Below are 18,241 nucleotides of genomic sequence, written 5' to 3'. Positions count from 1 at the left end.
CTCCATCCAGCTTCGGGGCTTCCCGAATGGCTCAGTGGTAAAGAATCCTTTTGCCAATGTAGGAGATGCGGGCTCAATACCTGGGTTGGGAGGAAAAGGCAACCCACTCTAGTATTCTGGCCTGGGAAATCCCATGAGGAGCCTGGTGGGCTACAGTCCACTGGGTCGCAAAGAGTAGGACACGACTGAGCTCAGCACAGCATCCAGCCTCAAGGACCTGTATGAATAGACTCCATTTTACATTTTCAATCTTGCAGTGTTCACCTGGGAGTGTCTTGCCTCTGCTCAATGCTCACGGCCAGTTTTGCCCCCTGATAATCTAATATTTATCTTGGCTCCTGGTCTTCCTCCTCCTGCCTCTACTAACAACAATCCTACTCATCCTTAACATTCACAAGATTTGCCCTCTCCATGGAGTTTGCCTGAACCAACATCAGCCCTCAATGATTTTGCTCAGGTTCCAAATTGCCTCAGAATGACACCTACATCCTTCAGCTCTCTATAAATTATATAGATTGCTTCCAAATTGTTTTCTAATTTATCATGAATATATGAATTTCCTCTCAAACAAGATTTAACATTCCTGAAGAGGAGGAACTGTGAATTGTACCATTTAAAAAGTGTGAATTCTACCATTGAATTTAAAAATAACTATTCCTCATTTCTGGGATGTTTCCCCAATTCAGTTATTTCTAATCCCTGTGTGAGTATCAGAGGAACTAGATCTTTAATGGCATAATCAGATCCCATGTCAAATAAATGACATTAAGAGTGTTATTAATATAATTCTGTATTCCCAGAGATGTTCTGGAAGGTTTATATGTACTCTCATTTATTATAAATACATTCAAGCATGCTAAAATGAAAAGGGTTGAATAAAAATGAATTTCAAATGAAAAAAAAAGATATTCTATAAATGTAAGAATCAGTGTCTACATTTTCATGTAACTCAAAGTAAATACATAGAGCAACTCTAATCCTACTGATTAACTCACATTTTGAACTCATTTTGTGTTTTTCTGTCCCCAACAATTGTATACCTGTAGAACAGACTTGAACATTTCCCCACAATAATATAACTAATGAATTTTAGATATCTAGAACACATTTGGCATCCTGTCCCATCACTTCATGGCAAATAGATGGGGACACAATGGAAGCAGTGAGAGACTTTATTTTCTTGGGCTTCAGAATCACTGCAGATGGTGATTGCAGCCATGAAATTAAAAGACACTTACTACTTGGAAGGAAAGTTATGACCAACCTAGACAGCATATTAAAAAGCAGAGACATTACTTTGTCAACAAAGGTCCATCTAGTCAAGGCTATGGTTTTTCCAGTAGTCATGTATGGATGTAAGAGTTGGACTATAAAGAAAGCTGAGCGGAGAAGAATTGATGCTTTTGCATTGTGGTGTTGGGGAAGACTCTTGAGAGTCCCTTGGACTGCAAGGAGATTCAACCAGTCCATCCTAAAGGAAATCAGTCCTGAATGTTCATTGGAAGGACTGATGCTGAAGCTGAAACTCCAATACTTTGGCCACCTGATGCGAAGAGCTGACACATTTGAAAAGACCCTGATGCTGGGAAAGATTGAGGGCAGGAGAAGAAGGGGACGACCGAGGATGAGATGGTTGGATGGCATCACCGACTCAATGGACATGAGTTTGGGTAAGCTCCGGGAGCTGATGATAGACAGGGATGCCTGGAGTGCTGCAGTCCATGGGGTTGCAAAGACCTGGACACGACTGAGCGACTGAACTGAACTAAAGAACACATTTGGAAAAATATGAAAGCAGACATTGTTTACCTCTTGTTCCTCTTAGGATCCATCAGTTATTTGCAGGTTCCAAATTAATTGCCAGTGTATGCAAAAATTTTTGCCACTAGCAACTTCATTTCTGTGTGTGTGCTTTCAGTTGTATCCAACTCTTTGCAGCCCCATGGACTGTAGCCCACTAGGCTATTCTGTCCATAAAATTTTCCAGGCAAAAACACTGGAGTGGGTTGCCATTTCCTACTCCAGGGGATCTTCCCAACCCAGGTATAGCACCTGTGTCTCCTGTAACTCCTGCATTGGCAGGCAGATTCTTTACCACTGAGCCACCTGGAAAGCCCACAATCTGCATCATATAAAATTCATTGACATTTATATTTGTGATTTTATGAAACTAATAATCCTACATGAAGTGGATTTGTGAACACAAAAGGGAAAAGCTTTGGTTCATATTGGTCTTACTTCTACAATTGATTTGTATTAAGCTTGATAAATGCTTAATCAGAATAAGAAAGCAAGGCTATAGGTTAAAACAGTTTAGCAACACAAGTCAGTCCCACATAATACAAACCTTTCCCTGATGTTTCATTAAAACTTTTGAAATACTTTATCATTTTTTACCTTTAAAAATATGTAATATACATAGAGGAAAGCATGTTTATTGCTTATAAAATGCCAATAAAGAAGCATAAAATGTAACATTTTAAATGTAGGAAGGATAAAGGGCTCATTAATCCTGCATACATTTTTAAGAAGTGAAAACAATAGATTTTAGCAGATTGCAAGAAAGTTTTTAAACTGGAGACCCTACAAAGAAAATGCCACCAACTATAAATGTCTAACACTTTTGGCTAATGAGATGATCTCAGTTAATCAAACATAAGCATTGGTCTCATTACCAATTTCAAAGCTCCTGACGACATAGTAACATCATCCTTTAATCTAAGCTTATAAATGAACTGGTCATCAGATTAAGAAGTAACACATCACACCCTAAATATGTAAGGACTGAGGAGACAGACAAAAGCATTATTATTGTTCAGGAGCTAAGTCATATTTGATTCTTTGGGACAAAAGCGTTGGGGTGGCTCTAATTCTGTCAAATGTCAGTGCCATGGAGACCTCCCTGTGACATGCTCAGGCTCCATACAGGCAGATGTTCATTTACAGGCCTGGCATGACTGGCTTCACCAAAATAGTTATCCGCTATTTGCTGGCAGCCGATAAACCCATCAAAAGGTAACCAATAAGTAAGAACTTATTTGAAGAGTGACATTATCTTACTCCTGTCAGAGAGTATGAGCCAAATAGTCATGGGTTTATCGTATTTACAAAGAGAAGGGGGCTTGGAAGTAGAACTTTTTTTTAAGGTTAAAATCCTTAATCCAAAGCTGCAGAAGAAGATTTGATGTTTCCGTAAATGGGTGGTTTTTATCTGGGATCTGGTTAGGAGCTTTGCCAAGTCAACAGTCACCAAGTCAGTGGCAGTTTTTAAAAAAGAGGAAAATTAGAACTTTCCCCAGTTGAAGATAAAATGTTCTGTCAGAATTCGCAGATGCCAAAGATTAGGTAACTGAGGATCATTTGCATCTAATTACAAACATCTCTCGTTTGTAAGGCATGCATCTTTATACCCTCAGTTGCAAACAGGACTGTTGTCCACAAACATGAAACCAATTAGAAAATTCATTCATTAGGGTCATTTGTACAATTTCATTGTCAACTTTAATCACTTGTTTCAAATGATATCTCCTTTAGAAAGTCAATCCACAAATATTTATTTACTCAGCGAGAATATTGTATGGGGCTCTCTTCTGCTTGACCTATAGTGTAATTTCTAATAACACACTCATTTCACCCTAATAAGTGGGAGGTTAGGTTTCACATAGTAACATGAGCCGTTCAATTAATAAATGCTTATTAACTGTGTTAGGTTTCATTCCCTGTCAGTGGAGTCAGTGGAAATATGGTGGATGCATTTTACAAGTGGATGTCAATCTGACTACTCTGTGACCTTCAGGGAGAGCCTGAACAAAATGAGCATTTTTACAAATTTTTGACATTTAAAAAGGTTTAAGTCATTCCTGAAAGAAAATAATAAATGTCTTTCTGAATCAAACTATAAATAGTATCCCAATTAACTAATTTATTATTAGCTATTCTACTTGGAAATATCAACTCGGCACACATAGCCATGCAGCAAACTCTAAACATCATTTACTACACACTCCTCTTCCCAGACACCCAGTATTTTGTTCCTGCCTATGTGACATTTCCTATCAGACTGTATTTATATTTGCTCTCATGGGCGGGCTCTCTGTGTGTGTGTGTGTGTGTGTGTGTGTGTGTGTGTGTGTGTGTGCACTTCTATGCCTACCTCAAACTCTCTCATTTATTTAATCATGACCCCATTAGCAAAATCTGTTACATACCCCTGCTTTCTTTGGCTTGTTTAAAGGTGCTTTCTTTTTTTCATAAGCTCACTCCTTGACCTTCTCACTGCAAAACTGTGTTTCTGTTATTATTCCTGCTGTGTTGAAAATGTAAGCAGCATGGAAAGGAGTATACTCTTCACTAGACTCTCCTCCCCCTTCTACTTAGAGCCAAATTCTGGATCAAGGGAATATTGAGCAGGAAAGACAGCAAGCTTTGAACTTGGGGAGATGAAGTGAGTGATTTGTTAGTGAATTTAAAAAACTAGTCTTTTTTTTTAAATTTCACTCAATCTAAAATCTAGAGAATTAGTTCAGGACTTTTTTTTTTCCCACTTTTATGAAAATGACCTAAGGCAAGTCACTTAATCCCTCTAGACCTCAATTTCATTGCCTATAAAATGAAAGTATTGAATAAGCTTATTGTGATCCCTTTTAAAATTAAAATTCGTCTTTCTGAACTATCACATGAGGATTTTTAAAAGAACAAAAAAGTTTCACTGACATGGAGAACAGTGTTCTCAAAAACACCCTGATATTTCTGATAATTAAAATTTAGCTTCTGTTTTTCATCTCAAAAAAAATGGCAAGTTCCAGCTTTGCCCCAGACGTATCTCAGAGCCAGATGGGAAAATATTGCGTGAACATTCTGGAGCCCTGGAGCATGCGAAATACACATGTGAAGAGTGAAAGTCCTTTAGAAGGGCAGAAAGGCCTGAGTTGTCTCTTTCAAAGTGAACAGGTTAACTGGATGCTGGAATGAGTGGAAGACTAAGATTTATGGTTTCCAGCTCCTCTTCTTTGCTGCCACAGCAGCTGAGTTTGGCTTTCTAGAGGAGTGTGGTCTCTAAACAGACACCACCTGATCAGGTCCTCTCCTAGATTCAGCCTGCATGGTACGTCTACTCTCCTCCATGCCAAAGGACCCTGCCTGGTGGTAATAATTTATGGGTCACAGACCTGTTGGATGATGAGTTCCAGCTGTTAAACACCAGCATAAGAGACCCCACGTCCATGTCCATAATGAGGGAACACTCTTCCTGGAAGTAATCTTTCAGAAATGCAAATTCCTGCTAACCCAACTTGGGCAGCTTTTGTTCTTCTCCTGAACTCCTTTTCATCCTGATATCCTCCTCCTGAAAAGTTCTCATTCCTCCAGAGGGTTTCACTTTAAGCTCATAGTTCCTTCTGTCTTTCAGCCTGCCAGTGTCAAAGCTGGTAAACTATTTTTAACTAGTTCTGTCCCCACATCTGTAGCCTAGGATTTCAATGTACAGAATTCAGCATTTTAAACAAATTATTTTGACACACATGAAATGTTTAAGTGGAATGGTTCTTCCTAGCATCTCCCAATATTCTCCCCATTTTTCCCATAGATCTCTGTTTCAGCTTTGACACAAATATTAGTTCAGTTCAGTTCAGTCGCCCAGTCATATCTGACTGTTTGCAACCCCATGGACTGCAGCATGCCAGGCTTCCCTGTCCATCACCAACTCCCAGAGCTTGCTCAGACTCAAGTCCATCGAGTTGGTGATGCCATCCAACCATCTCATCCTCTGTCATCCCCTTATCCTCCTGCTTTCAATCTTTCCCAGCATCAGGGTCTTTTCCAATGAGTCAGTTCTTCGCATCAGTTAGCCAAAATATTGATAGTAAGATACTAAAGAACAGGGAATGCGTTATTAGTCAAAAGAAGAACTCCTCCATCATTATTCTTGGCTAAGTGAATTCAGGAACATATTATAAGCAACAATGTCCTATTAGTCTCTTCTGAGCTAATTTCATAGGAACCAAACATATATCACATCCATATTTAAACTTACCATTCCTATGATACTGATTCTGTATTAAAATTCAGAAACATCTTAGTTTTCTTATGGCTTTGCTTGTGCTTCAAGAACAAAATTCATAACTTTGATTGAGGACTTTGATTCTTAGAGCTGATCGTCTAAATCTGAAAATAGCAAAGGTCACTGGAGACATTGAGTATTACCTTCTTTCAAGTGTTTGAAGAAGCACTACTGGACAAGGAAAACTTCTGTGCTAGCCAAATATTGGCCACACTTCTTTGCTACATAGATATCACTACATTTGTGTAAAGACCATATTTAGTAACCATATTGATGTTGGCATATTCTAATGCTTTCATATGTGCATGCTCGGTCATGTCCAACTCTTTTGTGACCCCATGCACTGTAGCCCACCAGGCTACTCTGTCCATGGGATTTCCCAGGCAAGAATCCTGGAGCAGGCTGCCATTTCCTTCTCCAGGGGAACTTCCTGACCCAGGGATCAAAACCATGTCTCCTGCATCTCTTGCGTTGACAAATGGAGTCTTTACCACTGAACCACTTGGGGCAGTCTAGTGCTTTCAGCATTATCCCAATGATGAAATTATTCATTCTTTCCTCCCACTTTCATCTTTATCTTACCTTAGTCAATAAACATATGGTTATACTATCATCAAAAATGGGCTTACAAGACTTTCTCTGACCTTACACACACTTCCAACTGTCAAAATACTTAACCAAAATTATCATTATACTCACCAACAATTCTATTTCTCTAAAAGTGCAGTCAATGACTGAGGATCCATTAGAAACTTGTCCTTCCTCTACTTTCAGCTGATAAAATCAAGTAAAGCAACTTCATTTTCTTCATGCAATCCAACTTCACTGAAAAGAGAAAATGGAAAAGGATAAGTTCTATGAAAAATATTCAGTGATACAGCATCACTTGTTTTTAAATATAATCTTTGAAAAAGCAATGGTAGATAATTGAATGTGTCTATGGTTAAACCCACACACTCATACACACACACACACACACACACACACACACACACACATGCAGTTTTGTGTGGCAGTTTTATCAATGGATAATATAATTGCTACCCAATTACAATGCCTCAATTGAGGTTTTTCACTGTTTTGTTTTTTGGGTTTTTTTTTTACATTTTTCTCATCTCTGCAATATTTTATCTAAAGAAAAGAAAGTAAAGTCGCTCGGTCATGTCCGACTCTTTGTGATCCCATGGACTGTAGCCCACCAGGCTCCTCCATCCATGGAATTTTCTAGGCAAGAGTACTGGAGTGGGTTGCCCACCAGACTACTCCATCCATGGAATTTTCTAGGCAACAGTACTGGAGTGGGTTGCCATTTCCTTCCCCAGGGGATCTTCCCAACCCAGGGATTGAACCTGGGTCTCCCACACTGCAGGCAGATGTTTCACCATCTGAGCCACCAGGGAATCCCTAATTTTATCTAAAGCCTGTTGATATTTTTTTTTCTGCCCATTAAACTTCTTCTTTGTATTAACAAGAAAGGAAAGGGAAAGGCCTATGACGTATTGTCTTTTCTTACACAAGTCTTCATAATAGGTAAAATATTTTCTAGTTCCATAGACATCTATCTTGTTATAGGTTCCAATCAGGAAACTCAAACCTCTTCCAACTCATTCAGCTTGTTTGCAATCTTCTTTCTTAATGAAGATGTCTAAAGGTTTTCATATAACTCAAATGAACAGACTTATTACTAAATTTCTGTTGGGGAAATAAATATTCTTTGTGATGCAGTTGTGCTGTGCTTAGTTGCTCAGTCATGTCTGACTCTTTGCAACCTCATGGACTGCAGCCCACCAGGCTCCTCTGTCCATGGGGATTCTCCAGACAAAAATACTGGAATGGGTTGCCATGCCCTCCTCCAGGGGATTTTCCCAACCCAGGGATCAAACCTGGGTCTCCTGCATTGCAGGTGGATTCTTTATGGACTGAGCCATCAAGGAAGCCAACTCTTTGTGGTAATCCTACTTTAGTATTTTTCACAGGTCCTGTGTATACAGTTTCAAGTGCCCAAACTTGGCTTATAATATTTCAAAATAGTCACCACTAAATATATTTTATTTGCATATGTTCAATATAAGTAGTGTTTTGGAGACACTGAAATGACTTGTTTTGTTGTTTACTGATTCAAAGGAATGAACATTCAGCTGAAAATGAAGCAGTCACTAAGCAATAAGACGCTCTTTAATGTGTCATTTAACTTTTATTCCTTAATCAAAAAGAAATCTCTTCTGTGAGGTTACATTGCCAAAAAAGTGATGTAGCAACTTATTACTTTCACAGTATTATTTATCGTAAGTGAAACTTGGTTTTCTACATGTTTAAATATTTATGCTGAACAGTTTCAAAGATTTGATATAAAAATAATGCAAGTTATGGGGCTATTATTTTTATAAGAAAATAATTAGAAATCTGTGAAATTTTTGTAAGTTACTTTTTATACTGTTTCTATTCATCTCATAATAATTGTTATTATTTTTGTTTAATTGAAATACAGTTAATTTACAATACTATGTTAGTTTCAGCTGTCTTACCTAGTGATTCAATATTTTAGTGATTATTCTACAGTTATTACAAATAATGGCTATATTTCCCTGTGCTGTACAATATATCCTTGTAGCTTATTAATTTTATATGTAGTAGTTTGTATGTCTTAATCTCCTAGCCCTCTCTTGCCCCTACCCCCTCCTTCTCCCTACTGGTAACCACTGATTTGTTCTCAGTATCTATAGGTCTGTTTCTGTTTTGTAATATACATCCGTTTGCTTTATTTTTTTGATTTCACATATAATGATAATACAGACTACTTGTCGTTCTGTCTGACTTACTTCACTAAGCGTAGTACTTTTAAGTTCATCCATGTTATTGCAACTGGTCCCAGACTTTTTGTTTCCTAGAAGTACTTTTATTACAAATTCAATTTTACTACTAGCAATCAGTCTGTTCAAATTGCCTGTTTCTTCTTGATTCAGTCTTGGTAGGTTGTATCTTTCTATAAATTTGTTCATTTCTTCTGGGTTGTCCAGTCTGTTGGCATATAACTGTTGGTAGTATTCTCTTATGATTATTTGTATCTCTGTGGTATCAGTTGTTATTTCTCCTCTTTTATTTATTATTCTGTTTACTTGGATCCTCTACCTTTTATTTTTGATAAGCCTGACTAAAGGTTTATGAATTTTGTTTATTTTTTTAAAAAAACAGGTATTAGTTCCATTGATCTTTATTCTACTGCTTTGGGGGAGGAGGTCCTCTATTTTATATATTTCCTCTGTGATTTCTATTGTTCCCTTTCTTCTGTTGGCTTTGGACTTTGTTTATTCTTATTTTTCTAAGTCCCTTAGATGGTAGGTTGAGTTGTTTATTTGAGATTTTTCTCATTTCTCAAGGTAGGACTGTATCACTAAAAACTTCCCTTTCTGAATCACTTTTGCTGTATACCGTAGATTTTGGACAGTTATGTTTCTATTTTCATTTATTTCAAGGTATTTTATGACTTCCTCTTTGATTTCTCGTTGATCCATGGTTTGTTTTTAATAGCACGTTGTCTAGTAATGACGTGTTTGTGCTTTCCAAATTTTTATTTGAGCTATTACTACTAGATTTACTAGAAGACTAATCCTATGTCTGCGTGATATCTGAAAATTGAGAAATTAGGTATTGAGGAACATATTTGTGTCTTTAAAACAGGTAGAGAAATTCTGTTTTCCCTTTAGTAGTCATTTGTTTACAGATTCAAAAAAAAAGAGCATTTAATAACTATCAGAATTAGAGAAATACATAAAGAAAAATATAGGGTAAAGTGTATACAAAAAAATAAGAGAAAAATAACAAAATTCTTTTAAACAAATTTTACTCAGTTCCTTCTCTTTGTATGTAGGATTCTAATGGTATCTCATCAATGGCCCTCCATATTTTGTTAGAATAAAACCTTATTTTTCCCCACTGACCTTTTAAAAAATTTAGAACAAGTTTTCCAATATTTCATTTTATATTGGTTATAGTATTTATTCCTATAATTAATTTAGCTAAGTAAGAGCTGTCCTTACACACTCACAGTTTTATGAAAATAACAACTATCATGTTGAAATTTTTCACATTTTATCACAACCTAAATATGTTTATCTTCAAAATCTGAGAAAGATTCTAATCATCATAGATTTATGAGAACATTTTAAAGAAGCCTCTATTTTACCGATCCAAAATTATTTGGGCATTTTAAATTAATTCATTTTTTTTGAGATTGCATCCAAGTACTGCATTTCAGACTCTTTTGTTGACTATGATGGCTACTCCATTTCTTCTAAGGGATTCCTTCCCATAGTAGTAGATATAACGGTCACCTGAGTTAAATTCACCCATTCCAGTCCATCTTAGTTCACTGATTCCTAGAATGTCGATGTTCACTCTTGTCATCTCCTGTTTGACCACTTCCAATTTACCCTGATTCATAGACCTAACATTCCAGGTTCCTATGCAATATTGCTCTTTACAGCATCGAATCTTGCTTCTATTACCAGTCCCATTCACAACTGGGTGTTGTTTTTGCTTTGGCTCCATCCCTTCATTCTTTCTGGAGTTATTTCTGCACTGATCTCCAGTAGCATATTGGGCACCTACCGACCTGGGGAGTTCATCTTTCAGTGTCCTATCTTTTTGCCTTTTCATACTGTTCATGGTGTTCTCAAGGCAAGAATACTGAAGTGGTTTGCCATACCCTTCTCCTGTGGACCACATTCTGTCAGACCTCTCCACCATGACCTGTCCGTCTTGGGTGGCCCCACATGGCATGGCTTAGGTTCATTGAGTTAGACACAGCTGTGGTCCATGTGATCAGATTGGCTAGTTGTCCGTGACTGTAATTTCAGCCTGTCTGCCCCCGATCCCCTCTCTCAGGGCCCACGGTCTTACCTGGGTTTCTCTTACCTTGGACGCGGGTTCTCTCCTCACAGCTGCTCCAACAAAGTGCAGTTGCCGCCCCTTACCTCTAACTCGCAGTAGCTCCTCTGTGCTGCCACCCCTGACCTCCGGCCCAGATAGCTCCTCTTGACCGCGCTCATATATTTAACTTATATGCAGAGTACATCATGAGAAACGCTGGGCTGGAGGAAGCACAAGCTGGAATCAAGATTGCCTGGAGAAATATCAATAACCTCAGATATGCAGATGACACCACCCTTATGGCAGAAAGTGAAGAAGAACTAAAGAGCCTCTTGATGAAAGTGAAAGAGGAGAGTGAAAAAGTTGGCTTAAAGCTCAACATTCAAAAAAGTAAGATCATGGCATCCGGTCCCACCACTTCACGGCAGATAGATGGGGAAACAGTGGAAATAGTGGCTGACTTTATTTTTCTGGGCTCCAAAATCACTGCAGATGGTGACTGTAGCCATGAAATTAAAAGACGCTTACTCCTTGGAAGGAAAGTTATGACCAACCTAGACAGCATATTAAAAAGCAGAGACATTACTTTGCCAACAAAGGTCCATCTAGTCAAGGCTATGGTTTTTCCAGTGGTCATGTATGGATGTGAGAGTTTGACTATAAAGAAAGCTGAGTGCTGAAGAATTGATGCTTTTGAACTGTGGTGTTGGAGAAGACTCTTGAGAGTCCCTTGGACTGCAAGGAGATTCAACCAGTCCATCCTAAAGGAGCTCAGTCCTGGATATTCATTAAAAGGACTGATGTTGAAGCTGAAATTCCAATACTTTGGCCACCTGATGTGAAGAACTGACTCATGGGAAAAGACCCTGATGCTGGGAAAGGTTGAAGGCAGGAGGAGAAGGGGACGACAGAGAATGAGATGGCTGGATGGCATCATTGACTCGATGGACATGGGTTTGGGTGGACTCAGGGAGTTGGTGATGGACAGGGAGGCCTGGCGTGCTGCGGTTCATGGGGTCACAAAGAGTCGGACACGACTGAGCAACTGAACTGAAATTGATTCAAATTTAAATTTATTGGATAAAAATTTCCCATTAGGAGTCATAATTGATTAAAAATATATACCATTTTCTTTCATTTTTCCTAGTTCTCATCTTTCCAAAAGTCATAAAAATCTAAAGGAAAATAAATTTGGGCCCAAGGTCTGTTGTAATAGTGTCATGATTAGAAACTAGTATTTTCTTTCAAACATCGTATATAAATGGTTCATGGTATTTCACTGAGGAAACCAAATGTTCAGCAGTTCCAATAGGTGTATTTGTTATTTGTTTCTCATTCAAGATATGTATCTGCATTGCCCAACAGACAAATCCAGAGATTAAAGTTTTAGTCTCTGCTTGAAACCAAACCTCTTGCAATATACTCTCGAAGGCTTCAAGTCCCTCGAGTCCTCTTTTCCCTTCAGTGCAATTCAATAAATTCAATTCCACAGGCATTAATTGGGCTTCTGCTCTGTGTAAAGCACTCAGTGTGAAGCACAGCCAGGAATCAGCTTCAGTCCTTCTCCTCCAATATTTCAGCACACGAGAGGTGTGCTCCCTTTTTTTCCCCTGGAGAACCAAAGCTGCCAGTAGTATCACTGGGAACAGAATTATAACGTCTGGATGTTGCTAGCTTTTTTTATTCTCTTTCAAGTGGCAAATCACCTCCCTGAGTGTGCATCTATTTCTGCCTGAGTTTTTGTGCACCTGCCCATGTATACACATACACAGTTGTTTCATCAGAGGCTCCAAGGCAAGTGGGCTTTTAGAAAATATTCTTTCAAATAGTTCTCTTCTTTTAGTTCACCAGATATTTCTCATTTCTCTGGTCATGAAGATTCATTAGAAATACTCTCCTCACAGGTTGGGATTAATACATACACACTACTGTATATAAAATAGATAAGCAAAAAGGACCTACTGTATAGCACAGGGAACTCTACTCAATATTTTGTAATAATCTACAAGGGAAAAGAACTCCAAAACGAATACATGTATAACTGAATCACTGTTCTGTATACCTGAAACTAACACAACCTTGTAAATCAACTATGTTTCAATAAGAAAAAAAAAAAAATTAATCCAAACACTTTCCTAATATATCAGCACAATGAAAAGTAACTTTCGATAATTTGGAAAAACAATCCACAAACACTCTATATATGATGACTAGTTGGACTAAAGAAGAAAAAAGAGTAAAAATTAAAAGTATCAGATGCCCTCAAAGCAATACTAGGGTTGACATTCTTACAGCCTGAAAATTAAGATGTTTTCTATATATTATTATTGCTCAGTAGCATAATAGAAAACCAATTTGAGTTAAGCTTGAAATGACTGTATCACTTTTGCCCATGTTTTTATTTAGGGGCTTCCTGGGTGGCTCAGTGGTAAAGAATCTGCCTGCGAATGCAGGAGATGGAGGAGACGTGGGTTGGATCCCTGTATCAGAAAAATCCCTTCAAGAGAAAATGGCAACCCACTCCAGTATTCTTGCCTGGAAAATTCCGTGGATAGAGGAGACTGGTGGGCTATAGCCCATAGGTCACCAAGAGTCAGACATGACTAAGCATGCACACATGGCATGGCATTATTTAGGATATATAAAATGCACAGTGCCAACAGAATCTTTATATTCCACTTACTAGAGTGGAACTAGGGACATTCACTTGAAATATAAATAGGGTTTGATTCTGATAATATTTCAAAATGGTGGACAGGTAGCTCATGACCAAGGCATTGCCTTTTGGGCACTGACACTGTTCAGGGAGGGAGGCTTTGCCAGGAGGACTGGGCAACAACTCTCGTCTGAGTACAGAGAGGACCGGGGATGCTGAGTTGAAGCATGATACCTTCCCAACCATGACAAGGACAGGAAGCATTTGACACTAAGCTTGCCTTCAAATCACAGCCCTTCTTTAACCAAGAAACTTGTACTGTTGTGACAGGTCACCTATATATTCCCCCTCTGTGCCAAAAATATATAAATCTGCCTGTAACAATGACTAAAAATTGTGAAACAGGACAGAATGTCTGGTCTGCAGTGACCTGGTAAGCTTATTCTTTTAGTGACCCCCATCTACCATGGACACCATCTTACTAAGAATCTGGGAACAAATTTTAGAATTCCTTGGCTGCCAAGAAAATAAAATGGAAAAAAAAAAAAAAAAACACAACTACCTCTTCAGCTTTTCCCCTGTGGCCACCCAGAATATGATCTACTTATGAGAATAAATTCAATATTTGATTTCCCGAATGAAAGGAAGAGGAATCAGTGTTAGCCGAAACAGTTCTTTAGATGAGCCGCCCTTGCTGTCTATGAGAATTATTTTCGAGATTTCCCGTGAAATTCACCCATTAGGTGGTGAAAGCCTGCAGATTTATGGTCTGCCTCCCACGGTATGTGCACTATATGGTTTTCAGATATTTAGCAAAAATACTCACAGCTGAATGCTCCTCACACACCCCTCACGTCAGCACACACATTTGCACTCTCTTTCCAGCTGCCTGCTATATTTAAAATCAAGGAATTTTACCACAATGTTTTCCCACTTTGGGATCTTGTTTAGTGTAAAGTCATGAATTAAAATATAAAATACCACCAAAAATACTGGTTATGTCAAAGCCATCCAATTATTACTATGACATGAATTTTTGTGTGTTTCCACATCCTTCACTCCCCCAAAACAAACTGCAAGGGGATCATTATAGCATTTCTTTTTCTCCTCCTTGAGCTAATGGCAATTCTCACTCATAGGAGTTAGATAATATGTAACAAAGAAGCATACTACAGGACTGGATAGCTTTCATCAAAAGTGAGCCATATGATGCCAGACAGAAACGTATGGCTTGGCATAAAAATCTGCAAGTCCATATGTTCTGGATAAAGAGGTAAATGTATGTATGTGCCTATGTGAGTGAGTGTATGTGTGTGTACACATATACACGTGTAAAACACACACATATATATTTAATTTGAATATGCTGTCATTTCTTAAAGTCCCAAATGTTTCACATCTTCCTTCATTTTTGACAGTTTAGATCTGCTTGATGTTTAGGGACTAACATAGATTTTTATGACCACATGTAACAAGTCACTCTCCACTGTGAAAGAGAAGCGGTCCCTGTGAGTCATAACTAAAAATTGAACGGACTTTAAAAAGCAGCTGTGTGTGGCCAAAAAATAAAAAAAAAAGGAAAGAAGGGAGGAAGTGGGGGGAAGGATGGGGAAAAAAGAAAAAGTGATTATTAATTATTAAAAAGTGATCCTCAAATGTAGCCATCCTCAGTTTCTGTCGATGTCGTTGGCTTCCAAGCCCAGCGCTCTGGCTGTATTATTCAGGTACACTTGCATTTAAGGATTTAAAGCATGTGCTCCAACAGGACAGAGGGGTCTTCACATGATATGGTGTGATAGAATGAAGAGTAATTAAAAGTCGACATTCATATAGACTATTTAAGAGCATTTTGTTTTACAATAGGTATTAATCTTAGCATCACGTGCATGAATGTAACTTCTTAATTTGAAATTCTTGGAAAAGTTCTATGTCTTTTCAGTTTGGTTGCTTTATCCCATTAGTGTTCTCTTACTGAGAACAAGCGGGGCACCTAAAACACTATTGATCTGAAAATGCATAACCTCAGAGAACAAGGAGCCTTCCTCGCCTGTGAGGATGAGAGCACAATCCTCGGCCTGACGGCCGTGCTCTTGGTTTTCTTCCTTCTGCACTTGCCACTCTTTCTTCCCTTGCTAAAGATTCATGCCTGCCCCCCAACCCCTCTTTCTTAATTCTGTAATCAAGTCCTTGATGATTTCAACCAATTCCTTGATCTTAAATGCCACGTCTATAAGATGTATGTGCTAAGTTGCTTCTGTCGTGTCCTACTCTTTGTGATCCCAACGGCTGTAGCCCCCCAGGCTCCCCTGTCCATGGGCGAGAATACTAGAGTGGGTTGCCATTTCCCCCTCTAGGGGATCTTCCTGACCCAGGGATTGAATCCATTTCTCCTGTGGCTCCTGCACTGCAGGCGAATTATTTATCACTGAGCCATAAGGATTTCCAAATTTTCATCTCCAGTCACAATCAATACCTTGAACACCAGACTTATATGTGCTGCTGTGCACTGCGCTCAGTCTCTCTGACTCTTTGCAACCCCAAGGACTGTAACCTGCTGGGCACCTTTGTCCACGGAATTCTTCAGGCAAGAACACTGGAATGGGCTGCGCTTTCCTCCTCCAGGGACTAGACTTACACATAACTGTCTATTCAACATGTCCTCACAATGCTTTTTGAGCATCTAAAACTTACCATGTCTAGAACTGAACTTTTGATATCCATTCCCACCCTCCCTCCAAGCTCTTGACACTCATCCAGTGTTCTAAATCTCAATCAATCTTACCACTATCCAGCCAGCTTCTTCGGTCAAAACCTGAGAGTCATCATTTGCTCTTTTCATTTGCATACCCCCCACACCCACCAGCAAAGCCTGCTGCTCTAATAATGTGACCATCTCACCCCCTCCACTGCCACCAACTCTAGACCCTCACATAGTCAATGGCAACACCCTCCTGATGAATCTCCTGCATGCCTGGCCTCTGCTCCACAGAGCAGCCTTTCAGGACAAAGGAGATCATATAAATTATGTGATTAAAATATTCTAGGATTTTCTGATCCCATCAGAGACCTGGGTGCTCACAGATGGCCTCCAAGGCCCAGCATGATGTGACGTCCCCCTGGTAAACTCTCCCCCTCTCCATCTCCCCTCACTGGTGGTGGTGGTGGTTTCGTCACTAAGTTCTTGCGACCCCATGGACTGTAGGCTGCCAGGCTCCTCTGTCCATGGGATTCTCCAGGTAAGAATACTGGAGTGGTTGCCATCCCTCACTGGAATCCTTGGCCACTTGTCAGAGCACCCAGCAAGCTCCCTGACAGGGCCCACCCATCTTGCCAGCAATTCTCTCCCATCATGAGCTTTCTTAGCTCTCTCTCTCACTTCATTCAAGCCCCTCCCTGAATACCATTTCTTTACTCTACCATATACAAAGTAGTACATGCCTCCAGTTTTTCTTGAGCCCTTTGCCTAGCCTTATCACATATATCATCCCTGAAACAACATTGTACATTTATTTTTTTAGTATTTATTTGTTTCCTCCACCACTATGTAAACTCCATTAGATCAAAGAACTAGATTTGCTTTGTTTGCATTATAAATACCAAATATTGAGAATAGTGCCAGGTACAGAGTAGGTGTCTAATAAATATGTATTAAGTAAATGACTTGCAGTTTTCATTCATGCCTTCCGCCCAGCTGGGCAAATCCAGCCTGAGCCACTGAGGCCATCTTATGTGACAGTTCAATTCAAAAAAATTTCTTAACTTTAAACACAGGATGGATAGTAATAATATTTATCATTTACTATGGACTCACTATGTAGCAGATAATGTGCTAAGTATTTATTATTTATTTACTTTTCTTAATCCTCAAAAGAAAACTATCTGGGATTACTTCCACTTTTGAGATAAGAGATCAGAAGTATGGGCTTCACAGTTAATAAGTGACAAAGCAAAGATCAAATCTCAAGGCTTCCCAAGGCTGCACAGAGGATGTGCTCTTAAGTTTCATATTTCACCTCAAAGTATAAACTCAAATGTCTGCAAAGGCCAATCCATATTGAGAATCAGGGTTACAGGTTGGAAGCCATTCAAATGACCTCCTTGCTTTTTCTTTTGTCAACTCACTTTTAATAGAGATCTAGGTACAGATAAATAGTCTTCTGCTATTAAAAAAAAAAAAAAAAAGACAGTCAAGGGACTTCCCTGGTGGTCCAGTGGTTGATTCCACTGCAGGAGGCATGGGTTCGATCCCTGGTCGGGGACTAAGATCCTGCATGACATGTGATACAGCCAAAACACTAAAAAAAAAAACCCAAAAAAACCTCAGTCATGAATTCCTGATAATGCTTCAAAGTAGAAGTGCATCAGAGAGCAGGAGGACAGCTCCCATTGGAGCACCTGAGCACATCCTATAATGAGAAGCCACTCTCAACCCCAGCCAACTGTTGCCATGAAGGAGGATGAATCCAGAGTCACCAGATCTTCTAGTTCATCTAAAGAAACTAGAAATTCCAAGTTTTAAGTGAAATTTCCCAAAGTTTTAAATGTTAGATAAACGCTGTCATCCTCTATCTCCCCCTTCTCCTCCTGCCCTCAGTCTTTTCCAGCATCAGGGCTTGGCAGAGGATGAGGTGGTTGGATGGCATCACCAACTTAATGGA

General features: G+C 39.1%; 1 protein-coding gene and 1 long non-coding RNA gene across 2 annotated transcripts in view; one reads left to right on the top strand and one right to left on the bottom strand.

Moving 5' to 3' along the window:
- Window positions 1–18,241, top strand: part of TENM3 (teneurin transmembrane protein 3) — a 1,016,736-nt gene that overhangs the window by 173,680 nt on the left and 824,815 nt on the right. The window lies entirely within an intron of this gene.
- On the bottom strand, window positions 9,387–14,136 carry LOC145518164 (uncharacterized). The gene is made up of 2 exons (XR_014062666.1): window positions 13,124–14,136; window positions 9,387–11,760 (listed from the first exon to the last, which is right to left on the bottom strand). It is a non-coding gene; the product is annotated as an uncharacterized LOC145518164 (long non-coding RNA).

Source organism: Giraffa tippelskirchi, chromosome 8 (genome assembly GCF_054371585.1).
Source record: "Giraffa tippelskirchi isolate mGirTip1 chromosome 8, T2T-mGirTip1v1.2.pri, whole genome shotgun sequence".
NCBI lineage: Eukaryota > Metazoa > Chordata > Mammalia > Artiodactyla > Giraffidae > Giraffa > Giraffa tippelskirchi.
This window is presented reverse-complemented; position numbering and strand designations above follow the sequence as displayed.